We start from the raw sequence: 27,475 nt of genomic DNA, 5'->3' as shown, positions 1-27,475 counted from the left end.
ATCAGAGATACCATTAGAAGCACATACAACAAAAGAAATTCAAGCCAGAAATACCCAGAAGCTTATTTCCTTCGTGATTCACAGAGCATATTGCAAAACTGCAGCGAGTTGGCATAAATTTGTCAATCTAAGCTCTAATAGGAAATGTCTGATAGTAGGAGATCACCCTTAAGAGAGTAGAAGAAAAATGAAGTAATACGAAAGGCAGGTGGTGAGAGGCAGCAGAAAGAGCTGCTGTCAATAATCGATTTGGTCTTTTAATATTCTTTCAAAATTATCTTCTTTCTTTCTCTCTCTCTTACTACACCATCACATACCCTTCAAGTCCCTCCTCAAATTGCATCCTGAGCACCGTTCCCTGTTTGTCAGATTTTTGCCCCAGTAAAATCAGCCCCGGGGAGGAACACCCCCACTGCTCGAACTGAGGCTGCAGGAACAAAAATACACTGGAGTAACTCCCCATTTCTTTCCTATTGGATAAAACATTAAATCTTAAATTGCAAAGGAATTAAACAATGCCTTATAGCACATGACATCACTGCATTTAATCATCTTCAACATTCTTGCACATTCACTCAGGACTTAAAAAGGAGAATTCACTTCTGATAACAGGATTTACTTCTGATAACAGGATCCTTAAAGTTTCTTCTATACATTTATTTTTTTAAAAAGGAACACATTTCCAGCACCATTTCTTAAGATATTCTTAACACAATTTAGCAAAAGCTCTGTAATCCAATACTTATGAAATGAACTGTCAGGCATAAAGTATGCCAGAATCTCTTAAGTCCACACACAGCAGGATGCAAACCTAGTAGCAACTGTACTGAATTACAACCAATAGGAGAAGTCACAGGTCACCGAAGCCACACAGAGTCCTGCTACAGCCAACAATGAAACTTAATGTACTTTCCATGTCCAGAACCATCCGCTATAGAGCTTCTGTAAAACAGATTAATGATAATAGCAGCAGAAACTAGAAAAAAAAATGCAAGAAATGGAAGCCCAGCCAATATTCCATTTGTAATTTGTCACACTATCACACAATAAGACTTCAGCATGAATGTGTTGCCAATTTACAATTCAAATAAGCTTCCTTGAATTTTTAAAAGAATGGACTGTACACATCAGTCAGTATGACACAAAAATGTCCTGTCAGGTTAATTTTAAATGCACCTTTTATTTGTTACTGTTATCTAATCACTATAATTATTTCTGATTTTTAAAAGAGGCGTAAATTATTAAATAAAATGCAACTCCTGATCCCAAACTGGAATGGGACTTGTTTCTGTAAACCTAACAGTACTCCCTAATTTTCCCTAATTTACAATGTTTTGACTTTACACTCACTAGTTAAATTTTTTAATATTTTTTTCCTGGTAAAAAAACCCTAAGATATAACTAGCAAAAGGAGTACATTTGGTTAGAGCTTTACATAGGGTCTGTTAAGACAATAACAGATTTGTTTCATTTACTTCAAACACCTATTGATCAGGCAAGCATTTTGAAGAAAAGTAAAGGTTTCTTTTCATAAAATTTGTTTACCTATAGTTGAAATTCCTCCCGTCTGTGAAATTCAGCAGATGGACTATCAGGGGGATGCATTTGGCCTACTGAAGACTGTTGCTGTTGGAAGGTGCAGCACTTTGATGATGCAGAAAATAAAGCCCATGCTGTTTCTATGTTCTATTAAAAGGAAAGCCATTAAGATCATAGTCAAGTGGTCAAGGCCTAAAATTAGACTTGCCACAAATGCCAGTGGCAAAAAATAGTATTTAAACTGTCATTTCATAAAATAAAAGATACTCTGAGTTTCTGTGAAAAAAAAAAAGCAAAAGGCCATAAAGCCAAAAAATCCTTTCAGTACCCAAACACATCACTAGTTTTAACCACGAGAAGTCAGTGCTCCAGCCATTCACAGTTAAGCATCTCTCTCTCCACCAGCTCAGAGTTTACCTCCGTAGGATTCTGTTACTGGGAAGACTTCACATCCTGAGTTGTGCTGCAATCAGGGTTGATAAGATCTAAAGCTGCAAAGGACAACCCATGCAGCACTATAAAAATTCAAACTGAGTTGCATCGCCATGAGAAACTCCAGTCACACTTTCCATAAATTAATTCAGCTTTAAAAGTTTCCCCTTCTTTCCTTGCCATATAAAGCTTTGACTATCCTTTTTCTTCTATAGTCCATAGCCTGCTGCTCCCCAGTTATCATCAATAGGGTGTTAGGGTTATGCTCCACCTGCATCACCAAAACAATCTTTCTTCAAAATAATCAAAGGACTGATGCTGGGAATTCTTCAGGCAGAGACAGAAAGACAAGGAAGACTAGGAGGAGGTTTATTTTTTGCCCAGATCATTTCAAGGATCCAATTCATAACAAAGCCTCAAAAACCACTGGGTTGCCACAATAGAGGACAGGCAGGGATGTGGAGTAAGTGCTTGGGATGGGAGTGTCTTCAGGTGGCTTCAGTGTCATGGAAAACACTTAAAGATCAGGTGGATAGTTCCACCACAAGTTAAATAGTTAAAACAATATATAATCAGGTTCACTCACAGCATCTGCTAGGAAAAACAGAAGCAGTTCACGTCCTTTTTAGAGTAACCTCATGTACAAGAGTACCTTCTATGAGGGTTAACTGCAAACATCACACTACTTACCTGGGAAAGGGGTTCATTTCACTTATTTGTGTGTCATACCCTCAGTCATGCATGCTATTTAGAGAAAGACATTATTTTTCAGTGTCTTTAGGCGAGGCTGCTTACAAAGGGACACAGCAAGGCATTAAAAACCAGGTAGATCAGCTGGCAGTAAGATGAACAACATGTAGTAATTCATTAGCCTATTTAAACTCAAAGTTGTTTTACTCCAAATCAAATTTCTCATGACTTTGATCCTTCTTTTGGAACAAGTTTCTTTTTTTTTTAACCTTCATCATAGATTTGTATTTATATACAGCTTACAGTAGGAAAAACCTCTGAGTCTGTTGCATGCCCTGAATAAAAACAGAGAACACTTACACAGGGGGAAAAAGTTTAATTTAATCAAAGTGTAGATTACATATGCAGTGAATATCCTATATATTTTCCAAGATAGGATTAGTAATTAGGAACTCTGAAGTATTACTGCCAGTTCTGATCCTGATTATATTCTGTATACATTGGCAGGTCACATAACCTTTCGATCTCTGATTGTAAAATGAGGATATTACTTATCAGCCTCACAGTGATGTTGTGAGGATTAGTTAGAGCCAGAAAAAGGACATACAGTGCTTTACTAAGTAAAATCCATCAAAAACACATGCACAGTAAATGACACTATGTAATTTGACCTGGAATTTAATTCAGTTATACTCTATGATAGTCAAAGTCTTTTGGATAAACAAAAATCAACTTATATTTCAACCAAAACGGAAACTAAACCTAAAATGGATTTTCAGTTGAGCTTCAAAAAGAAGCAGTTATTTTAAAGGGTTGTTCCCATTATCTCTGTCTTTCTCTCTAATTTCTGGTTTTAACTTGTGGTCATAAGGAGCAACTCTAATACCCTGTAGAAAAGCTCGTTCTTGCAGTTATTTCTGGCACATCCTGCAGGTTCAAGAGAGGTTTGGGTAGCTTAGCTAAGCATCTCAACTTTGCGATACTTCTGCAAACCAAGCCAGAGCCTGTGGCCTTCACCAATTCCTTATTGTAATGCTTTTATGCTCTCCGGTGCACGAGGTTTGTATAGAAGAAAATCTTCACATCATTTGAAAATGTTAAAGGCAAAGTGAGTACAAGAAAATGAGAAGTGCAATTCCCTGGGATGACATTCAAGTGGAGACTGAAAGAGGGTGGAGTTCTTAATCCTAAAATTAGGCTTGCAGTATCTCCAGTGCATACCACCTGGAAACATACAGTTTTTCAAACACACTAATGTAGCACAAGGAGAGCAGTGTTATCATTTCAAGGCTACAGAGTTTATCACCATCCAGTGAAATAAAGAGGTCAGCTTATTTACGGTCCAACTTATGTTTTCTGCAATGCTTTTACTCAAAGGTTTCTTTGAGGCAGTGAGATATTCACAGAGAAACTGGCATTCAGGCTTATAAACGACAGCAGCTTTGCTCCCTAATCAGGGAGATCTGAGTGATCTGAGAATCACTCTTTTCATAGTTCTGAGTCAGAACTAAAGTGAGATTCGTGCTGCTTCCGTAACTAGGGACAGTTCTGATTCTTCAAGTAATTTAATTTAATGCTGTCACTGCAGAGAAAAAACATGCCTTTCCCTCCCCCTCTTTTTTATCAGGTTTTAGCAACACCTTCTCTGAACCACAATTTAAAAAATTTTAGCTGCTTGTTACAAACACAAGTCTTCTAAACAAACTAGATTTTCATGTAGTTTTCTATCATAACTATCATACCACAGAATGAAAATAAAAACCAATGCTTTTTTTTCAGTTACATACTTAGTTCCTCCAGTAACTTATCCTAAGTTTGGTTCTCATAGAAGTCAGTAGGACCTCACAGATGAAGAGGTCATGCAGTTAATTCACATAAAATGACTAACTGTGCTATTTGCAGTTCCAACTTGGCCAACCTGAGGAATATGTTTTTATGAGCTGTGTTTCCCAAATGATGGCATATTGAAAGGTAACCATGTCCAGTGAAAGATGTGGTTATTGTCTGAAAGACTAATTTGATTACCCAGTGCAAAAACCAGGTAAATGTAAAAACACCTAAATCCACAGAAAGGGAGAAGAAAATTCATGTTCGTATATGCTGCAGACATGTCTCCAAACTAAATCTATCGCAATGTGCAGTATAAACATGACTTGTATTAATAACCTATTTTCAAGTTATGTTTTGGTTAAATATGAGTTTTTATATTTAATGTATTTGATCCCTCACTTTGCTGCTCCATTCTTCTTTCTCTTCCTCTGTTGGTAGATTATAGTTTGACCTTCAGGGATTTAGTTTGAATGTGTCAGAACTATTCAGTTGCTTCCTGTTAATGCCTCTTAACATGTTACTCTCTAACTCCACAATCTTCACCTATTTGCCATATTCTTGATCCCCCATTTCCTCCATCCCTCCTCACTACAATTCTGTTCTGTTTCCTTTCTTATCAACTGTATCTATTTACATGCTGGGTTTGAAATTTTCCCGAGGGCTGAATGAACTGTTTGCTATGTTGCTCTGATTATGAAGTACAACAGACAACAATACCAATAAAGCTAAGATAGGGTAATTCAAATCTGTTGAAGAAAAACTAACAACAACAGAACACAATGGAATAATCATTCCCTTAACTCAGTGATTTCCCTGCAGCAGAAAAAGGCTTTCTGGATTACATACAGAATAACCTTGGCACAGCTTCATATAAGTGCTGGGGCCTACTAAGGAAATGTTTGATATAATGCCAGTAATGGGCAATAAAACTGAAGTAAATCAGATACTAAATGGGCAGGACACAGCTTTCTTTTAGGGCTGTACAGCACCTAGAGCATGCACATCATTACCAAACTATTTTTTTTTTTTTTTAGATTTCTTTAAAAAGTGTTAAATATACTCAAAGGTAGATTCCTTTTTCATTAAGATATAGTTTACGTATTTCTGATCTAAAGTCACTGTTTAAAAATACAAAGTAACAGGTCCTTCTTTAGCAGCAATATAATAGAATGCATTAATTATTGCTCTTACCTTATAATTAATTTTATGCAAAACCAAGACAATGCATCTTTTGTTTATAATCTTGGACTTCAATGATGGTTTCAATTAGTCTTTTGTTTATACACATATGGACTTCTGAGATTTATTTGCTACAATTATAATATTGTGTAGTGTATTCATAGTAATCTGAACTCCAATGGCCAGATTCAGCTCTGTTGCAGGTGAGCATAAATCTAATTTGTTCTGATTCTGACATGCACACTACTGGGGTAAAGAACAGAGTGGGCTTAACTCCATGAAGTTAAACCCCTGAAAATATCAGATCGTTTAGGCTAGATTTCTGGATAAAGTGAAGGATTACATTTCACATAATGACCTCTGTAGTGAGTCCAATACCTTGTATTTGTCAGAATTCTCACAGAAAGGCATTCAGTCTTCATCTCATGTATCAAAAAATGGACACCCACCCTCCCATTCCAACAGCACTTTTTTCAATTGCCAGCAGTCATCACTACTTAAGCTTATACCATACTTCTCATTTGAATGCATTTAATTTTGACTTACAACACTATTGGATTTTTTCCTAACTTTCGGAATAGGTAGAACAGAGTGGTGGCTATTAGTATCCAGTATTTGTTTCCTGTGAAGTTATTTAATGAATCAATTCAGCTTTCAGTTTCCTTGTTGTTAACAAAAGCAGATAATGCTCTAAAATGTCTGTTCCTCTCTGTGAGACAGTTGCTTCACTGAATTATTATGTGACTCTTTCCTGCTTGTCCCTTCGTCTTTATTTATTTTTTAAATTTATTTATTAGAAATATTAGCAATTCTCTAGCTAACAAAACACAATGCAATGGAGCAGAGCCAGGTCTGGATTTGGATTTCAAGCTATCAAACATATGAAGACATATTGTAGAGTCAGCTAATTGCATTTCAGTTTATTTCCATTACAGTAATTTTGTCCTCTAAAAGGGATGCAGAGAAAGCTGGATTATTTTTACACTGTTAAGTAAGACAAGTGGAAACAGTTTTCAGAGAAGAGCTGAGGCCACTGAGCACAAATGACAATGGATCTTTGTGTTTCAAAGGTGTTGCTGAATATTTTACTCCCCATGGACTGTTCATGTGGTTGAGCCCATGGATCACGGTCCTAAATGCTATCAGAGGAAGCCAGCAAGATAAATGCCATTTCCCTTTTTCACTGGTCATGCTGGGCATGGCCTATTATCTTTAAATGGACTGAGCAGTTACTGTAGAGAAAAGAACAATAATACTATCTCTACCCAGGCTTGTTATAGTCTCCAGGGTAAAGACTGTGAGACGCTGCTGATAAACAAAGCAACTGCAAAAGCTAACGTTGCTCCTCTGTAGACAAGACAGAAAAGGCAAATATTTAAAAGTGGTTCTTCATAAATTAGGATCATCTCTATCCCCAGTAAGAAGGAAATTTTTCAGGTAAGCAAACTCTGCCCTAGTAACACATGTTCAGGACTTTTTTTCAGACTTAACACAAATTAAGGTCAGTGACTTTAATCCCTTCCATTGTGATTGCTTTGTGCACTAGGAATGCAGTAGGATAGAACAGGCTAATGAATGAAGAACTAATTCAGCTGCAACTTAGATTCATTCATCTCATCCTGAAAAATCTACCTACTTGCTTACGCTCATCTATATGCATCCCATATCATACTTGTTTCTCCCTTTTATATTTCCCTATTTCAGGTCTTTGCTTCCATTCAGTATAAGTAGTCTAGTTCATCAGCTGCTTTAATCAATTTGATTCAATTAATCTCAATCAGCCCCCACCTCCCATCCCACCACTGCTGGTAGTGCCCTCTTCTTCCTGCCACTGAATCATGTGCTGGGAAATAAGCTGGTAGGACTCTGTATCTTGCCGTTGGTATTGAGGTACTGCTCAGCTGCTTTCAGCTCTTCCTCCGTGATCTCTCCATTTTTTAATTTCAATCCTTTCTTTTCATTTATACTCTTTAAAACTCATTCAGATACATACCAATGTCTTTTCCTTTGTAAGAACAATGTCACACACCCCCCATCTTATCTACTCAAAACATATATGCCAAAGAATACTGTCTCATTCATCATTCTAACCACCTCAAGTTTCCTTCTCCGAGTGCTTCCCACCTACTTCTTCTCTAACACACAAAACTGAAAATCTCTTTTGAGAAGGAAAATCCTTTTCCTTTCAAAGACCAGAATTGAACACCTTTGTGCTGATCACATATTGTCTTATGTTATAAAGTCTTAAATAAGAATGAAACCTCCTCTGAGAAGGTCTTATTATGTACTGCAGTATAAAAAGTTTCTAAACTGAATTGTATCTTCTGGAAGCCACTGCAAATCCAACTGCCCTCACATAACAACAGGTAAAGATGACAGCTTGTATTTTGTTGCGACTGTGGGGATGAATCCACTTATGCCAATGCAGACAGGCAAATGTCCCCAGCCTGCAATGGGTCAAGTGGGAAGGCAGGAGGCTTGGACTGCCCTCTGTTCCACTGACTGGGGAGCTATAATCCCCCTTTCGTTTCACTTTCTTACTGTATCTACCCTCCACTGGACCTTTACAAACTGAGGAAGACTGGAATTTTCCAAAGATCATAATTAGAAAATGCCAATTCACAGTAACCAAAATTTCCCATGAAAACGTACTGGTTTGAGGACTACATTCATTGGGGTCAGGATGTAGCTTCCACATGAGAGAACCAGAAGAGCTCCATATGGCAGGAGGCGTTCTCAGTCAGACTAATGGATTTTTGAATCCTTGCTCTTGTCCTGCCGTATGACTTCCACAATCCAGGTGAAGTACTTTACTTATCCAGAGAGCTATTTCTCACAATATATAAATAAAGGTAAATACTTAGGTTTTATTCCAATATAGTGGAAAAAGAAGTGAATCCTCAATTTTTTTTCATGTAGTCTTTTGTTTTAAACATCTATGACTTTGCTGTGACTCTGCAAACCCTCAAAATAGATATGGCACCATCTGAGTGAGAAAATACAAGTGAGGAGAAAGAAGCCTTTTATGCTTATTCTTCATACAGCTTTAAGAAAAATTCATGGTATCGTTTTTTAATTTTCTATTGCAGATTTGCAAAGGCATTAACAGGATTTGGCAAAGTTGTTTCTAAATGTTTGCACCATGGAACAAGTGTTAGTGGTTTGTCTCAGATGCAGGATACCCACTACATTCCCCTCAGCCGCATTTCCCACGTTTCATAGGTATTCCCTCCACTCTACAACAGCACACTGCTAGCTGTGTACTGACCCATGGCAAACTTAATCACAAGAGTTTTACAATATTTGAGCCTAAGGATTACTCACAAACTTTGCATTATCATATGCTTCAGTAAACCAATTTGAAAAACACTGCTTAAGGAATGTCTTTATTCTCACTTGGGTACTCTGGCTTACACGCTTAACATAAAATACAGTTCTGCAAGTAAGCTACCCTGAAGTCTTTGGAAAGAAATAAATATGTTTCTTTCTTATGTTGACAATGGGAATAGCTCACTGCATTCAGCTGCCAATTGAGCAACCAAGAACTGATTCATTTCCCGAGACAGATTATATTATGATCAACAAAATGGTCAATCTGAAAGGAAGTGTGGTTCAAAAGTCACAGTCTCTAGTCTGGAGACCTGAGTCTGAAATAAGTTGTTATGATATTTACATTTAGGAGTCTGATCCTTCTAAGTCACCTTTGAAAGCTGATTACTTGATTATTCATCTCCATTTTTATGAGACACCACAAATTCTTTGTTGTTGATGTAAAACACACTGTTAAGTTACTGACAAGTGGTACTGAGCTACAAAAGTGTTACATCAATACAAATTACGCTGATTAATATGATTTTAAAAATTGATTCAATGGCACTCCAATTTAAAACTGAGAGAGAGATGACAAGGAACATATAGAAAGGCAGAACATAAGTTTTGCTCCTTCCAGCAGATCTGCAGTTTACAAAATGGCAATGCTCAGAATTCCTACATGTCTTACTTTGTATTTAATAGGCACCTTTGAAGAGTATCTCTCTCCCAGTTTTAAGCAATTTATGGTTTAAAAGTTATCAAGGTTTTATTACATTATGATGGCAGCAGACCCTGAAAAACTCCAGTGCAACTGCTTTTCAGTCCCTAACTCAGGTTCTAGGGAGTTTTTCTGTGTCATAGGTTTGGATAACCAAATTAAACCATATCAGCTTTTCCTGGAGAGAAAAAAAAATTGTAGAAATGAGCCATTATAGGGAAATGAAATGGTTCCCAGAGACAAAAAACTGGCATTGTCCACATGGGCTTTTCCACACCATCTCAAGTCAAAGGGATCTCAACAGACACCAACTACCTTTGCAGGAGCAAAGTCCTCCAAACTTCAGTAGGTCTCTAGGACACATAAAGAGCAGAAGCTTTATGATAAAAATATCTGATTTTGCCAATACTTTTCTGATATCCCCCAATTTCCATGATGTAACAGCTTTCCATGAGAAAGGAGGCTATCACTAGTGTTTTCCTGAGGCTATGCTGTGAGCCACTGCAAAGGAGATTTGAGGGTGTAGATTAACAATTTTCATGATTGAAGACTGTCACACGGATATTGCTTGACTGTAGGAGTCCGTTCTGTGTTAACCACCCCTAATGAAATGTCACATCAGGAAGATTTTGGAGATGGCTAGAGTGAAGAGGACAGTTCTAGAGCAGAAAAGCATTAACTTGACCCAGTGGGAAGATACAGGGCATGGGTAGAGGGGATCACATAGGTTTCTAGATGAACAGCTGAATTTATCAAAATAACATATGCTAAAATACGTGATAAAAATCATTTACAGATAACCTGAAAGAACAAAACCAAATTATTCATCAGGAAACTTGCCACATCCTCAGTTTTCTGTTATACAACAGGCTTTCATAATCAATTTCAAAGCATTTGTCATAGTTACATTGTTCCTATCTACATTTATTTCTAGGTTGTGTGGGTTTATTTTATTACTCTGAGTGTCAGAGAAAACTGAGTTTCATGTTATTCATAATGTGGAAGAATCTGTAAGACTATCTCAGCTCAAGCCCCAAAAAGCTCCTAATTCCATATAAATTTGAGGTTATTAATTCTAGGTAAAACACAGCACTGCTATGTAAATACTGTTTCCCTGCTCTGATAAGCACTATTATTTCAAGAAGTCTCATTCAGAGCATTTTCCTGTTTGGTTTTTCACTGAAATTAATGCATTACTGTTGGTAGCATAGGTGGTGGGAATGAGAGGGAAAAAAAAACCTAGTCATTTTTTAAAGAGCAAGTGCAAAAAATGCGTGCTAATGAGGGTATTTGTCATCAAAAAGCCCTATAACTCCTAGAGGTTATCCAAGCAGACCCTTGAGAGCTCAAAGAAACAGAGAGATTATTAATATTACGATGTTTCCAGCTAAAATGACTGACATGATTACTCAGGGATTGAGGGGAAAGCCATTCGAATAGATACTGATGTACATCTCAGCCAATAAATGCTAAAAATAAAATTCTGCAGAGACATTATAGTATAATGCAAACATCTTAAAGGGTAGCAATCAAATACAGTTTTGTAGCTTGATTCAAAGAGCATGTACATTCACCTCTTCATTTATTTACTCTTTGTTAGAACTGTACCACTAACTCATCAAATAAACAAGCTGGTCGGTTGACTTCATCCCACCAAGCAGTGTCAGTTTTTAGCAGGTGTGCCTGAAGGACTCTTCCTCTCTGCTCTTTGAATCATTCTGTAGACACTAATGAGCATCCCTCTTCAGCTTTAATTATTGGTCCCTGACAAGTCAACATAATAGGAATCAGCTTAACCAAGCATACTCCCCAGTGACATGTTCAATTACTCAGGTTGTACTTCTCTGCAAGAGGTCTGAGGGGTTGCTAATTTAACATTGTCAAAAAAATAAACAGAGGTATTGGTTACAGTTTATCTTTTGACCTTTATGTCATCAAATCTAACAAGATACCACCTTCTGGAACAGAGTAGAAGATTAAATACTTAATAATTACTATTCTGGTTTTACTTTTAAAGTAAAATTAATTATTAGCTGCAAATGATCTAAGTCAAACAATTTTTTATGAAGAGACATTGACACTTTTGACAACAAGTGTTTGTTGATGCATGATTATATTTATAAAACTATTTGTTTTCCAGTTTTATAAAATGCAACTAAGTAGTAGCATTTACTCATTCACATTTATTGCAAAAATAAAGTACCAGGATTAGTTAATTTCTGCTTTTGGCAAACACAAACAGCTAGCTTCCATAACCAGAAATATCAGTGTTAGAAATGTGACTAGGAAGCCTTTTATTTAGCAAGCTCATTATTGAGAAATTAAATGGCTTTTTGAAGAAGAAAAAAAAAAGACAAAAACAAGTCTCTGCGAAAGATTATTTAAAAATATTTTTAAATATTTTAAATATTTTTGTAATTATTTAAATATTTACTATTTTAAAAATATATTTAGAAATTTCTTAGGATTGCTTAATTTCACTGGATTTAATTCAAATTTTGTAAAACTAAATAGAAATTAGATTCAATTTTTAGAAGTCAAATTATCATTTAATCTGGCCTCAACAGGTAACAAAGGACCTAGAACCTTGGCCAACAGTGTCAGCCTCAAGTACTGCATTTCTGGTGACCAGAACAGGTTTGCCATCATCTATTTGGCCAGCAAAATGGTATTTTCCTGCAAAAGTAACTATATTGTCACTTTGAACATCTTCTAAACTTCTATAGATAGAAATATAAATGAGTTTTTCTTTTTAGCTTTGTTTGAATATTTAACAGGAGAGGGCTGAAATTTTAGTACCACTTTACAGAATAGTTCGAAAGGATAAAAATATTCAAAGCTATTCAAAAGCTCAAATTCAGGCTGAGACTCAAGAAGAGATATACATATGCTTCTTAAAAGAAGCCTATATATTTTGTCATTATTTTTTTTTATTTCAAAAATTTAGGAAAGCAGAACACTCTAAGCAAATAGGCAACCAACCCTAGGGAAAGCGGTAAAGAAAGGAAGCTGAATCCTCATGAGTTTCAGTGAAAATAATCAGTATGATTTTGTATTGTTTCCCTTCTCAACACATTTCACAAAAAATAGAATCTGAATTTTGCAGTACTCAAATACTGATGCAAAAGTCTCACATTTCCTCACTATAGCAATGACCCTTCCTCCTGACTGACTGTGCTATTTACCAAACATATACAAAAGCATGTTTGGTAAAACATATGCTTAATGCATATGATTAACCAAGCACTCATTTTATAGTAAATATCTATGTAAGCACTTTGGACCACAACTAAGAATTCAGTAAAAACATGGACAAAGGACTTGCTTGGAACATGGGAACTTCATGCACAAACTTTGGCTTGGGTGGAAGCAAGACCACACCTTGTATCTCTTACTATTTCACAACTATACATTCAACATCCTCCAACCTTTTGATGTCCTTCCATGTTTGTTCCACTGTTCTTATACAACAAAACCACATTTGAATATGGTTTCGTTTTTATGTTTAGCAACATCCCTCTTGATAGATCCAATAGATTTAGTTGAGTTCATGATCAATATTACTATTTTTCTTTTTTTTAATAGACCATGGCTTGTACAGTTGTAAAAATGAAACCTGATTTTACTATATTGAAACATAATGAACAGAGTTATAATTATAATGGCTGATTTTTTGTGAAGGTGCATCAGTAAAAAAAGCCAGATGTCAGGCTCAGTTTCTGGAGCTCATCGTAAGTTCTGGCCATTAGAGTGGTTCTGGGTAAATGATGAATTTGCACTATGACAAGCATACACAACAGCACAGTATAAATGCATAGAATCAGTTCTCATCTCTAAAATTTCTTCATAGATAAAAATTAAAAAAAACCAACCTAAACCAAACCAAACCAAACAAACAAACAAAACCACCAACCTATAGCCCCTAAAAATAAAAATTTTACTTTAAGTAGCAATTCTTATCAAACCCAAAGTAACCTTGGTAAACAGTAGAGATAAAAGCTTCTGCAGGATCCACAACATGCCCAACAAAGCCATAGCACAGTTATATTGGTGTCTAACAGCAGGCTGTGAGAGTTCTGCAAACAAACACCATATGGAAGAACAGAAATCTGCATTTAACCTAAAGCTTCCAATTGCCTGGGGTTTAGATGAAAAGATCATTCCAGGATCACAGAAATTATTCTTCCGTTTTCGAGCTTCAGAAATCTAACCCTAGGCTCCCTTTACTGCCAGTGGGAAGAGGCAATTCAAAACCTAAATATTCTGACATCTCTTAGAAACAAGTTCTCTCTTGATTACTCATGTGCTTTGGTACAAAGTGGTTGGAAATGAAGATATACTGTCAAATGATACTTCAGATACTTCCATTAGGCAAGGAGATCTTCTTATATCAAGCAATCAGGTATGTTCCCAGCTAACTAACATTTTGGAAAACATTAGGTAAAATTAATCCAGTCCTTTAGATTAGGCACAGTAACTTTCTTTCTTTTTTTTATTTTTTTGTTTGTTTATTTGTTTTTTTTTCATTTTAAAGTAGAGAAAAAAAGTCCTTTTACCAGCCTGGAGATCGCAGAATATGCAAGAGCAGAACAGAAAGCACAAAACATGTATGCTGCTTAGGTACTGACACATTACAAAGGAGGCTCTCAGTATGTTTTCTTTATCATCATAAAGAAAACTTCTCCAAATAACTGTCAAGAGTGGGAAGCTTAATCCACAGTGACTTAGTCATACTTTCAAATTAAAGGTAGGATGCTACACAGAAAGTATTAAAAAAGAATCACTCTTCTGGTATGTTTTCAGACTTGGACAAAAAACAACACATCTCTCCAATTTTCAGGACAGGCTGACATGTCCTTAATGATTAGCAATTTTTCTTAATTCTCCACAGTGAGAACAAGGCTAACTAATTGTAAAAAAAACAAACAAACAAACAAAAAAACCTCACACAAACAAAAAAGAATCTGTTCTAAGATCGCTACATTTACAGCAGTGGATGAAAAACAATCTCTCATAGTATAGTCACTCACTTAATCAACTAAATTAGAGGCAAATATGTCATGGCGTCAGCTTCTCAAAAGTCTCTTCCTACAGATGATGCTACACCAGGAAGGTTAATTCTCGCAACAAATCAGACAGACCGGATTCCCATTTCTTTTGGTGACTTTTATATGGCTGAAGCAGGTCCTTCAAAGCTGCTGCACTGTGACCTTTTACTTTTAGCAGCTGTCTGCAAAAAGGCCTCAGACAAACAGTTCAGAACCAGGGCATGACATGGAAATAAGACTTCACAGCCTTGGGCTAGTGTGGCTCAGCACAGGATAAACAGTTTTTTGTCTATCTTTCAGAGTTTATCTCTTTCATGACTCATGTTGAGTAATTGTTTCCACATCCCATTCTGTCATAAGGGACAGGGAACATCCTTGTTCAAGACAAGAGCTTTACATGGAATTTAGGAGGAACAGGACACAATCTAGAGCTCTTGCTACTAAACCTTTGGTTGGATTGGCTTTGTTCTCCCTTTCATCCTGCCCCTCATGTTTCAGCCAACAGTCCAAGCTGGTAGCTGATTGTAGAACAGTCTATATGAGGGCTTTGAAATTTGCAGTATGACTGCTGGCAGTGATAAATGAGAGCTATAATTGATATATTTCATTTCGGTGCATATAAGCAAAATTACACACTGATAAGATAACAGATAAAGAAAATGGGTGAATGCAATCTCATTCTTCATTCAGCAGATAGCAATCTCATTTCACTTTTGTTATTGAACAGGAAACATAACCTTAGCCTGAGAAAAGAGGAATTTAAAATCTTCCCTTCAGAAGTTCTACCAAGAACAAGAGCATTGCACTTACATCATATGAAAACACACCATGAAGTACAAATCAAGAAACCAGGGTACCAATAGGATCTTATTTACATGTTCTACTGCTTTATTATGTATTTATATTATGTACATTGATTAAATCTTATCTCTTGATTCTATTATCATAATATGTCAGTTAAAGAAACAAACAATCTCCACCCCCAAATGGGGGGAGAGCAGGGGGAACACAAAACCACAAGAAAAGCATACCAGCAGCATCAAACTACTCATACTGGAACTACAAGTTCTCCTGGTTCATTAGCCAATACTGAGCTCCGAAGCAAAGGCAGATTTGATGATATGTAACAATCCTTTGTGTCAGCATGTGAAAGTCAATCACATACCATTTACAGAGACAGGCAAAAGGAAACATGGCTCAGGGAAGAGCTGGGCGCTCCAGGTGCAGTACAGGAGGTATTTGTGAGACTGATGCCACAGAACATCTGTAAACCTCACCTCAGGTCCAGCTCAGCCCACAGTGAAATCCAAAGTGTCATCTCCCATCTACTGACCTCTCCGAAACGCTGCTTCTCTACCCAAGCCACAGCATGGCTTTTGTGGCACTCATGTCACACACAGTCTGCTAGAAATGGGGATGCTGAATATGAAGACATTTAGGATTGGGAAGGAGAAGTGTTAGGTTCTTCAGAGAAGAAAGGACAGAGGATAGCAAACTAGATAAATTGTCACAGGTTACCCTCCTGTAGTTTTTTGATTATGACCACATTCACAATTAGTACATGTCCAAACTCAAGATCAGATGTAGCATAATACAAACTCAATTACCTAGCAATACTTAATTTGATCTCCCCCAAAGACTACTGAGAAGAGCACGTGAATCTAAAATAATCTGTGAAAGCAATGGGCAAGAGGGGGAATGAAATGAAAATAATTATTTTTCTCAATCTTTACTAAAAGAGCTTTTGCTATATTTAGAGATGGAGAGATATCCTGATCTTTCAGTGAAAAAAATTGAGAAAAGGAAGCTTCCAAAGCAGCTTGACAGCTGTTCTGCAATGCACACTCAAGCACTGTGCCCAGATAGGTAGGAGATGTTTGCATGCTATTACTGATTAACCCATACAATATTTCACATGACATTTGCTCAGCTGAAGCAATTTTGGAGCAAATAATAAAGAGAATGAAAAAAGCTACAGGAACACAAGAGTAGTAGGTTAAAAGTCTTACTCCACATAAAAGCAGTTCTCTGTATCTACTTTTTAATCTTGCTTTCCAATATTTTTTTCAATCTTTTTCTATGTCATAGAATTAGCAGCATATGACATTTAGACAATAATTAATTTTTCAACTAAGTCCAGCAGGTTTTGGTTACCCAGTTATCCATGTCTAAACTGATGCAATGCAGATGTACAAGTCAGTCCCTTCAATACCTAATTCATTAACAATAAGCTCCTCAGTGTGAAAGTAGAGAACTCCGGTCCCACATAACTATCTAATAAAGCATCGTGGATTTTCAGAGCTTTCATATGAACATGGAAATACTATCAGATGTGTTAGGCATGACTTCTTTTCTTGCTACAGTTCTTTTATATATGAGCACAGGGGTACACAGCATCATCAGTTTAATGAAAGACAGGAAGAAACTTTTCTATATCAAAGAGTAGTAAGAGGAAAACAAACAAAGTAAGTACATATGGAAATCAAGAGCAGTCATGGCAAATTTTTCTTCTCACAATAGCCAGAAGTACTTTAGTTTTTTAGATTCCTAAAAAAAAAAAAACAACCAAGAACAAAAAGACCTAGAAAACTGCCTCATTAAAAATAGTTTCTTCCTCTTGTTTTCCAGCTATTCTTTTTTTTTTCCTTTTAACAATTTCATAATGCAAGACCATCACACACTGCAGTTGATCTTGTAGGATGGAACTATTTAAATCTGCTTAGATTTCCATTCTTTTTATAGCTAACCTGGTCAAATGATATAAAGAGAAAACTTGACATGTTGTAAAAAAGTGAAGAGTTAAGATGGAGTTAAGCAGCCTGCCTACGCAAGATGCGCAGAAGATACCATCCTCCTTTAGCACATACTTCCTTTTGCTAATACATATGAAATAATAATAAAAATAAAATAAGGTGGATCTGTTCCTGTAACTACAGGCACCTATTACCGGATAGAGAGTTATCAAACAAACTGAAGAAGGCCAGTTTGGTGGTTGACATAGTAAAAAACATATAATGTTTAAAGTTCATCAGAACTTTCAGTGACTATCTGTAAGGAAGCACTATAAAGCTTATTATAATATTTCAGAAATATGTCACCCTCAGTAAATCTACATTGTTAAGAGACATGTTTACAGAAAATAAATAAACAAACAAAAGAGCTTCATTCCTGTGGTGTATGTATACCTTCAGAAGGAGACTTGTTCCTATGCAGACATGCAGCTGAGTACCTCTCCCTAAGAGATACAGAATTATCCCCTCTAAAATACTTTAATTTATAACAGAAATCTAAAAAGTAACATGCATTCAAAAGGAAAAGGAAAGAGAGCATATAGGATGAGAAAAGTGCTCCATGTGATGACAGGCTGGCAGACTTTAACATCTATCTTCACCTTGAGGGACATGTAAAGAGAAATTGGAGTGTGTACACTCAATATGTTTTTGGAGTTGATCCCTCTACAAATGTCATGCTCAATTGCGGTAGGAATTTATATACATTAGAGGTGAGGCACTGCAATGGGCATGCACTGTACATGTTATCATGCCTGTATCACGTTATCTATTTTTGTTACCTTACACAGCTTTAGAAACAGTAAATACCGTCTGTGACAAACCACCTGGATGGACTTACACACAGCTCAACCTAGTGAGAGTCTCATGTCTTGTAAATAAGAAAAGTGCTCCGTTCATTAAAAGAAGAGGCTGTAAGTTTCCCTAAAAAGTGGATTATGGTTATAAAAATTAATGGCTTCCTTTGTTTAGAAATACAGAAGACTTCATCAGCCATCCTTGTATGTCCTACAGCAGTGTTACAATCAATCTTCCTTTATTTGTGAATGAGTTGGATAAAATGATGAAAAATATAGTGTTTCAGAAAATAGTATTCTTACCAACCAAACTTGACACTGGCTGCTGCATGAGAGGAGCCCCAAAGAAAAGATACAAGGACTCCCTGAAACAACATCTCAGCCTTGGCCTTATTGATCAACATAACTGGTCTACTCTGGCCTCAAATCAGGAGGCCTGGAGACACACCATCTATAACGCTGCTGCTTCCTTTCAGAACACACACAGGATCACTCTCAAGGAGAAAAGACAACGCAGAAAGAATCGTGTCTTGCAGAATATACCACCTAAAGAGTCCTTCTGCCGTGCCTTCTGCAACCAGACGTGCCTATCTCGTATTGGCCTTTTTAGTCACCAGTGTGCTTGTAAGAAATGTGGATAGAGCCTTTCCCAAATTTTTGTTCGTGAAGCCCAGTCATGATGATGATTCTTACCAATCTCAATCTTTCTTTTTAAATGGGAAGAATGGAATGGGAAGAAGAAGAAAAGCAGCAGTGTAACATACTTGCAAACTATGTGACTGTAACAATTTTAATGGATGCTTTCCATGCTGAGAAACTCAGATAAAAAGTTCTTCTGGAAATGTGTGATCATTTTCATTTTACTATCCACAGATAGTAAAACACAAAAATACAGCGTAACATTAAGGATGTATTTATATGCTGGGGAATCCATCAAACTCAAACAGAAGTTTAAAGACTCAGGTGGACCCTCAGCACCGAAATACTACAGCGAAACCCTGGCACCAAATGCTTAAGAATAGATACAGTGTGGCTAGTAAATGGAAAAAATCCAAAGCAACTGTAAAAATATGTGAGAAGATACATATTTACATGCACACAAATTATATAAGCACCATTTTTAAGCAACTATTAAATGCGAAACACTTTAACCGCTGGCACTAAATTCCAGCTTCCCACCATTATGTCTTAATCCAAAGAACATTAAAAATAAGCATCAAAATACATTCTTTCTAGGGTCAGTGAGATAAACATATATTTGTTTAGGCTAATAAGTAATTTTTAATAATTTTTTAATCTTTTTTGAGTAAATTCTTTTAAATCAATAAGTATTGTAGTTACTTGTTATGGTTTTATGAAAATGGGTATAATGTCTCCCTTCCTTCCTTTCTCTACCTTTAAGCTGATGCTGAAGTCTTTGTATTATTAATAATAAAAAAAAAAAGAAAAAAAGGAAAAAAAAATTTCTGAAATGCTTATATAGTGATAAAAAGGAATTTTATAGATTAATTTTGCATAGACAACACCACAGTTTGATCCTCAGTGGTATGGATTCTCACCTTGCAGAGTACATCCTGGTTTTCAGTTCTGTCCAACAGCCTCTGAAGCCTCAGCAACACTATGGAGCAGTTGTCAGGAGTGAAATCTAGCTATTTCAAATTGACTAAAGCACTGATTTAAAAAATTTTAACCCTCGGGTTTCTCCCGGATAAAAATTTATTTAAAATAAACTCATCAAGTCCCTCAATTTCTTTAAATTGTGATAAAAATCAATAACAGATCCTTACTGATTTACTCTTAGGATTATTTTTTTTTAATATTGGTAAATGCAATGCAAATTTAGTGGTTGCTCAAGGTCAGTTAATATTTTGCACTCTGAAAACATACTGAAACCTAAGCTTCGGGGAGACAGACAGGGCAGGGGAAGGAGGAATGTTATCAATTTAAATACTCTCTGGATATGCACAGCACAGTCATTCTAAAGAGCACCAAGCTGTCCTTTCTTTGCCTACCTGTTCTGCATCATTAAACTGAACTTCTTATAGACAGCTCCGACTTTCATTAGCAAGTATTAATATTTGCAGCCATTCGTGAGTGAGGTGGGACTGGTGTACAGAGAGAATCTGCTGGAGTTGTATCTCTTCTGTTTGGTTTGCTAGTCTGTTTGCTTTTAAAGAAAATAATGAATGGCTTAGGTGGGTGAAATTTTTGAGTTTAAAAGTCTAGGTGATTTCAGGGCACTTATTGAAACCACAGAGATCTCGGAAGGTCCACTAAGAAACTTTAGCCAGTTCAGACCCTGTCACACCCTGTGTATGAAATAGTGAAAATAAACTGTCTTCTGACCAGTATGGAGCAAAAAACAAAAAAAAAGAAAAAAAGACAAAAATAACCCCTCTTATTCCTTAGGAAAAACCTACCCAAAAGACTTGGCTGACATAAGAAGGCAAGAGAACATTTCCTTTGCAGACTGCACAAACCGCAGTGGAACATAAAAGAAACTCGTCTCTGACATATTCTCTAAAGTTCACCACCAGACCTAACATTAAGGTACCAGTAAGTGACCAACCTAATGATTTTGCACAGTTGCAGCGTAACATCTACAGGATGTTAACAATATTGCACTATTTATCTTTAGTCACAGTGCTGAGTTGTTCTTTAAGCTCAGAATAGAAAACATTACAGATACTGAACAAGGTTCGACTGAGGTTTTAAATGCCGTCATGCCACGATGAATTCCATGGTCTGTGGGATTGCTTTACAATCCAGCTCAGGGGGGGAACTAATCCCTGGTTGGGACTTCATAAATATCACAGTTAAAGAAAATTACTTTAAAATTCTGTACTAACATTAGGCAGCACTGGAATTAACCACAGTCCTAATTTTAGACTATGTCCTGCAATCTCCAGATGAGCTGTGTTTTACATCAAAGGAATTCCCACCTAATATACAACAATGTGATTATAGGTCACAGTGGCAAATCTGAACCTTCCACTCCAACCATATTCCTTCTCCCTGTGTCAATCCTCAGGTGAATCCCAATTCTGCTTCATGCTGAAAACAACCAACAGCAATGTCCTGAGGTGATAGCTGTCAATGGCCAAGCTCTCACCACGCCAGTCACCACTGCTAATTAATAGCTCTCCTTTGGCCTGTTGATGTATTGAAGTTCAACAGTCATAGCTGGCTTGTTAACAGCTATGAAATCTCAAGATGGCAAGAGAAAATAATTCACTGGAAGGATGATGAATAAGTTTAAGTAAATTGTCCATTAGCATTTTTTTCCCTCATTTTTCTCCTTTTTTGATAAAATGGAACCTTTTATATATTAGCACCTTATCATATATATTTTACACACTTTAAATTATTATTTATTGCAGGTGTTTTATAGTAATGGTATTTCTGGACTTACGCAGCAGTTTCACTTCACTACTACAAAATTAAGAAAAAAACATTACAATAACGTACTGCAAAACAAAAATCTGAAAATTCTGAAATTGTTGTAACTAATTTGGTTGGTAGGTGTTATTCCCTTGAAAAACCTGATCTGAAAATGTTTCAAGCCGCTCCACCTATAAAGAAAGGTATTGATGTGTATATTATGATGTTTAACACTGCAGTCTCACAATATGAGATCTTTATAAGACAAGTGAACTGATACCTATGACAACTGTGATCTGCTGAAGGACAGGAAAGAATAAGGACCCAGTTTATCTACTGAATAAGACTTTTTCCAGGGCTTCACTATGCTCTCTCCTAAACCACCGGGATAATAGCACTAATAGTCACAACTCCACCAGGGACTAACAGCTCATTCCAAGCACATTTCCAAAGTACAGGCTTGTGTCCACCCTGGCAGCAACTTGCATTCAGGAACAAATACTCTTAGCTTTGGAAAGGTAGTCAAGTTGGACATCAAATACTACATTAATTATCTGATCAGTGGGTAAATAAGGCAATTTTCATCCTGCAGTCTTGCTGCTGTGGTCAACAAAAAGCTTTCAGTTATCTGACATATTGCAAACAAGTAGGCAAGGTCTACTTGTTTTTCCTCAGAACCACGTTAGTTTTAATTAAAATTTATGCTATTGTTCCAAGAACTATGTACTCTGACACAGACTAGTATCTAACCTAGCAGGGGCAATTGAGGAAAAGGAGGGTGGGGAGGGGACTAAGCGTTAATGCATTTTTGTATTACTAAGAATTACTTAGGCAGTTGTAAAGGATAGGGAAGTGAAAAAGAAGAAAGGGGGGGGAGGGGACAGGAGAAAAAAGAATTGGGGGGGAGGGGTAGAAAACAATGAAAGCCCCCTCTCTACACAGAAGTGCAACAATGAAAACAAACAGGGGTCATCAGAAGGGAAGTAAAATTATTATAAGCCATGGTAAAAGAGCTATATAAAAGGCAAATATACCAGCGTCAGATAATACAATGGCAATTAGCCAACAGTTTAAAGACAAAAGTCTCACATTAAAAGGAAGAGGATTTAAAAAACATACATTATCTTGCTTCCCAGCCCTCTAGCAACCAGGGCATTGACCCTGCAACAAGATCCTGGTAGCGGGATACAGTTCAGTGGGGCCATTTACATCTTACGGGTAAGCGGAGTTGGAGTCCGAGCTAAAAAATTATTAGCAAGAAAAAACATGTTATACACTGAGGCTAGTTTAGATCCATGAAGAATTCAGAGCAAATATGGTCAAGACAACTGTGTACCTCATGGAAGGAGTCTGACAACACAACTCTGCAACTGCATTTCGCATCCAATCCTATTTCCAATTTTAAAAATACCAGGCAGCAAAGAACAACCAAGACAAAAGCAAGCAGTCCGAAGGGGCACAGGAAAATTTTAACTTTGTCATTTTCTGGTTTTGACTGCCAACTCATAATGCTTAAATGCTCCCTCATTGTAGGGATATATTTTTTTGATGATGAGACTGATAACCATTATGAAAATTTATATCTCGAAAGCCTGAAGCAACACACTAGACTCCAAGATTAATTCATGCTTAGAAGTTGTTTAACAAAATGCAAAGTGGTCTTGAAAGCATTGTAACTAAATTTTTACTGGAATTCAGTAAGATAAGCACTTTATTTTTAAATATATAATCAAAGCACAAAAAGGAAAGATGAAAACATGCATAAAGCCAGTCCTCATGGATCAACACCAATTCACGTTAGGTTCTTCAGGAACATAAGACAACTGACAGTCTGCCCTGATTTTTGTATTTTACTCACTGGCTCAACATCAGATTGTACCTCACCGTCAAGGTTCTTGCAGATAATTAGCACTAAGAAATAATGGCCTTCAAAGTCTTTGTTTATTAGTGTTTTATTCCAACTAAATATAACATTTGGCAAAAAGAGGGAGGACTCTCCCTCTTCCTTACAGCATTTTTCCTCCTTCCTGTCCCCTTCTCTCCCTCCAAAAACTTCAAGCCAGTCTCTGAAGTCAGTGGACCCATGAAATACGTCACAGCAAGCCCCTGTGTAACGTGTCCCTTCTGAAGAAATTCATTTGCCCTGCCTGTTTAGCTGGAAAGGCAGCTTTTTGTCCCTCACTGCAGGTGCTGCATTGCTTCTTGGTTTTGTGAAGCCAAACTTCCCACTCCCTTTCAGCAATATTGCTGCTATTTACTGGCATACTCTGATAACCTGGGTGACTTGTCAAAGTGTATTCCAGCAGCCCCCAGCCTCAAACCCAAAGTATTTATGCAAACATCTGTGGATCTACTTTCCATGAATGAAAGAGTTAATCCAAAAGACCTCTACTGGTGCCCAATTGCAATTAGTGTGAAGGTTGTTAACAGAAACAGAAAAGTACAGATGTTGAATTCTACATCTATTTGGAAGAAACCCACTTTAACACTCTATGGAAGAATGGCAGAGAGGTTTCAAAGGGCTTTTCAGGTACTAGGCCCTGAGGTAATAAGATAATGGATTCTTTCCATTTCTAAAGGATGTAACTTACTTTAAAAAACCAAAACAAACCAAAGCAAAACAAAAAAAAATTGTAAAGAAGGGAGGAAATGTTCCTTATAAAAAGAGAGGGTTGCATATCTTATTTGCCTTCCTATGACACTGCTGACATCAACAGTGAAGGCATGACTACATGCTAGTGTTTTGGTGTTTTTTTTCTTCTCCATTAGTTTTATAAGATTGGCTAGGATTTACATAAAAGGTTGTTGATTACCTAAGGCAAATAGCACGATCAAATAGACTAAATTAAAAGCAACCAGCCTCAACAAGCAAGACACAGAAGGCAGATTCTATGAATGACATACTCTGCTCTACCTGCAGACTGTAAATCATCACAGGCTCACTTGACAGTGCCAGGCATAGGCAGAGCAGCATTAAAACACTGAGAGTCCAAACACTCGGGGTTTTTTTTCCGAACCATTAGACTGTTGGAAGTGGAGAGTGAGGGTGTTTTTTTGCATGAGTCCCCCAACCCCCATCCCCCTCTTTCATATTCAAACACTTGGGGCAAGGCAATTTGACACTGGTTGCTGTAACAAACCTGGTCAGGCAGGATTTCTCACACACCCTGCACAAAAGGCTAACCTCTCACAAAGTACTTATTGGAGATTTACGTCAAGGTTGAGTGAACTGCAGCCAGGGAACTGAGCTCAAAACACTGTGTGAAAGGCTCTGGTGCTAATCACTAAACCAGTGGGTTGGCTAGAGAGGAATTGGGGAGGGGGAAACAATAAACAAATAAAAAATACTCTTTGTAGTATATAATTTCCAATATTCAGCCACGATATTACTAGGGGGGAAAATTAATCACTTGTAATTGAAAATTTCCTCTAATTATTGTAATTCTGAAATAGCTTTACTAAAAGGAAAAGTCAGTTTCTATATTCACTTGTATTCCATATTTCCAGTGATATATTAAGGATGACTAGGTGATGCTGTAACTCAAACACTGATCTTAGTTGTTGCTGCTGGAGACATCTTCCAGAGAGAATCAAGTGTTGGATTTATTTACCACTGTCAGAGGTGAACTCCATTAGATAAGCAATCAGAATAAAGTGACTCACAAGCACTGATAGACCTCATCCAGGCTATGACAGCAGGACCTTGTTACAACATTGAATAACTTGTTCTGTCCATCCAGCATAGACAAGCCGTGCTGTTGTGTCTAAGTGTAAATTAATGCATTAAGGGTTGACAGGACACGTTTCCTTGTGTTCGCTGCATTTGAAAAACCATCTAACCTTTTCCATCACTGCATCTTTATGGTCTAGGTTAGATGTGTTTTTTACATTTAAAACAGTATATTACACAACCGGTTCAGCTAAAATGAATTCCAAAGGGGAACTCAGATGTTCCCTAGACATGCTCTTTGGTCACCATTTATTCAGAAGTGAGTTCATATTCACCTAAAAGTCCCTGTTTCATACTTAAATAGCGGAAGACATTTAGAAATTCCTTTAATAAAACAAGATAAGAAGAAATATTCTTTAAACCCTAAGTAGACTTCTCATCTTAAATGCTGCAAGATCCTACCGTAAAGCTGTACTAAGGTTCCCACATTACAATTTTTGCAAGCTATACCCAGGCCACGTTCCTCCTGAGAGGTCACAGCAGCCAGACCTCTGACCCAGCAGAGCCCTGTTGTTCCCCCTGCAGGTTTACAGTGGATGGGAAGGTAAATCTTATTTCCTCCACTGTGATACACTGTTGCACTAAATTTGACCTACTGTTTGTTTTGTAAATGTCTTAATATACTGTAAAAAATGCCATCATAAAACAGTGAGTTTATTTGTTACACAGACATCGTATAGGAACTTAATTGATCCACTTGTTCGAGTACCTTTATTCTCCCTAATCTATTCTCACACCACAATACAGAGGCAACAAGGAATGGCATAGCAGTTTTCTAGCTTACTGCAAACTCCAGGATAGAAAGGTAACTACTAACTGAGAAAAGCATTAGTCATCAATGCTAAAAAAAAAACCAAAAACAAAAACAGAGCAAAATAACATACATAAATTAAGGTATTTTTTAAGAAATCAAAGTTACCTTTTTGTAACTGCTGCTATAAAGATGGAAATGTTAAGAAAGATTTTCTTCATATTGCTGCAATAATCCCAGCTGCTGAGCATTTACTGTTGCCCTGTAAAATTGGGGTGGAGAAATTCCCTGCTGCAATAAAAATGCCCATAAACCCACAAACAAGAGACACATCAGTTCCCTTAAAGAAAAAAGAAAGATACCATTAGGACAGTCTTTCATCCTTAGTGTGTCTGAAGGGCTCAAGACACATTTTGCTGCCTAAATATAATCAGCAATACCTTAGTATGCTCAACAAGTTTTAAAGTGATGTGACTTTTAAAAAAAAAAGATTTTTTTGTCTAACAGCATTTGTTAGTTGTGCTGGGAAACACAAAAGTACAAATTGCGAGGCAAAGTATTACAGACTGTTCTGTAGCGAAGAGGTTAAACCAACTTTTAAAAAGCAGTCAATCATGCAAATCAACAATAAAATAATTTTGAAACATCCAAAGATTACCATCTCAGCATATCTGGAAAACTCGATATGATGGGGTCTTATTGGAGATGGTGATCATTTTCAATATGACTACGTTCTTTTCAGTATTATGAGGGGTTTGTACCTTTAATTCCTTGTGTTTCTTTTAGTTTTAAGGACTTCTAAGGAATCAAGCCTTAACACCTCTACTTTCCATGTACAGCACTGCATGCAGAGCTGGCACAGCACCTATCACAATATCCTTGACAGTTTTCCTTTGTAAAAACTCTGCCTGTTTGCTAATGCCTGGTGCAGGATGAAGACAAGACTCTTCTTTTTTAAGCACCTCAAAATACAGGTGGTTTTGTTTGTTTGATCTTTGAATGACTGGTGCTTCCTGACTGGATAAACTTAAGAGATCTTTGAATAGAAAGCGGTGTAGAAAGGTGTTATGTACTTGCATCAAAGGATTTTGAAAAGAGTCTGTAATGGACATTATGGGCTGGCTTCTCATTTTTCTTGGATCATCTGGAAAAATTGGCTCACTTAAAAATACTTCTTTGTATTAGCATATCTGAGTATGAAATGATCTAGAGCAACTTGGACTTGCATATTTGAACTTACCTGCTTTTTGGCTGTAGAATTCTTTACACTAGAATTCCC

The 27,475-nt window shown here is 36.8% G+C and overlaps 1 protein-coding gene across 5 annotated transcripts in view; it reads right to left on the bottom strand.

Moving 5' to 3' along the window:
* Positions 1-27,475, bottom strand: part of TRPS1 (transcriptional repressor GATA binding 1) — a 211,438-nt gene that overhangs the window by 101,702 nt on the left and 82,261 nt on the right. The window lies entirely within an intron of this gene.

This window comes from Corapipo altera, unplaced genomic scaffold (assembly GCF_003945725.1).
Source record: "Corapipo altera isolate COAL_440 unplaced genomic scaffold, ASM394572v1 51, whole genome shotgun sequence".
NCBI classification, from domain to species: domain Eukaryota; kingdom Metazoa; phylum Chordata; class Aves; order Passeriformes; family Pipridae; genus Corapipo; species Corapipo altera.
This window is presented reverse-complemented; position numbering and strand designations above follow the sequence as displayed.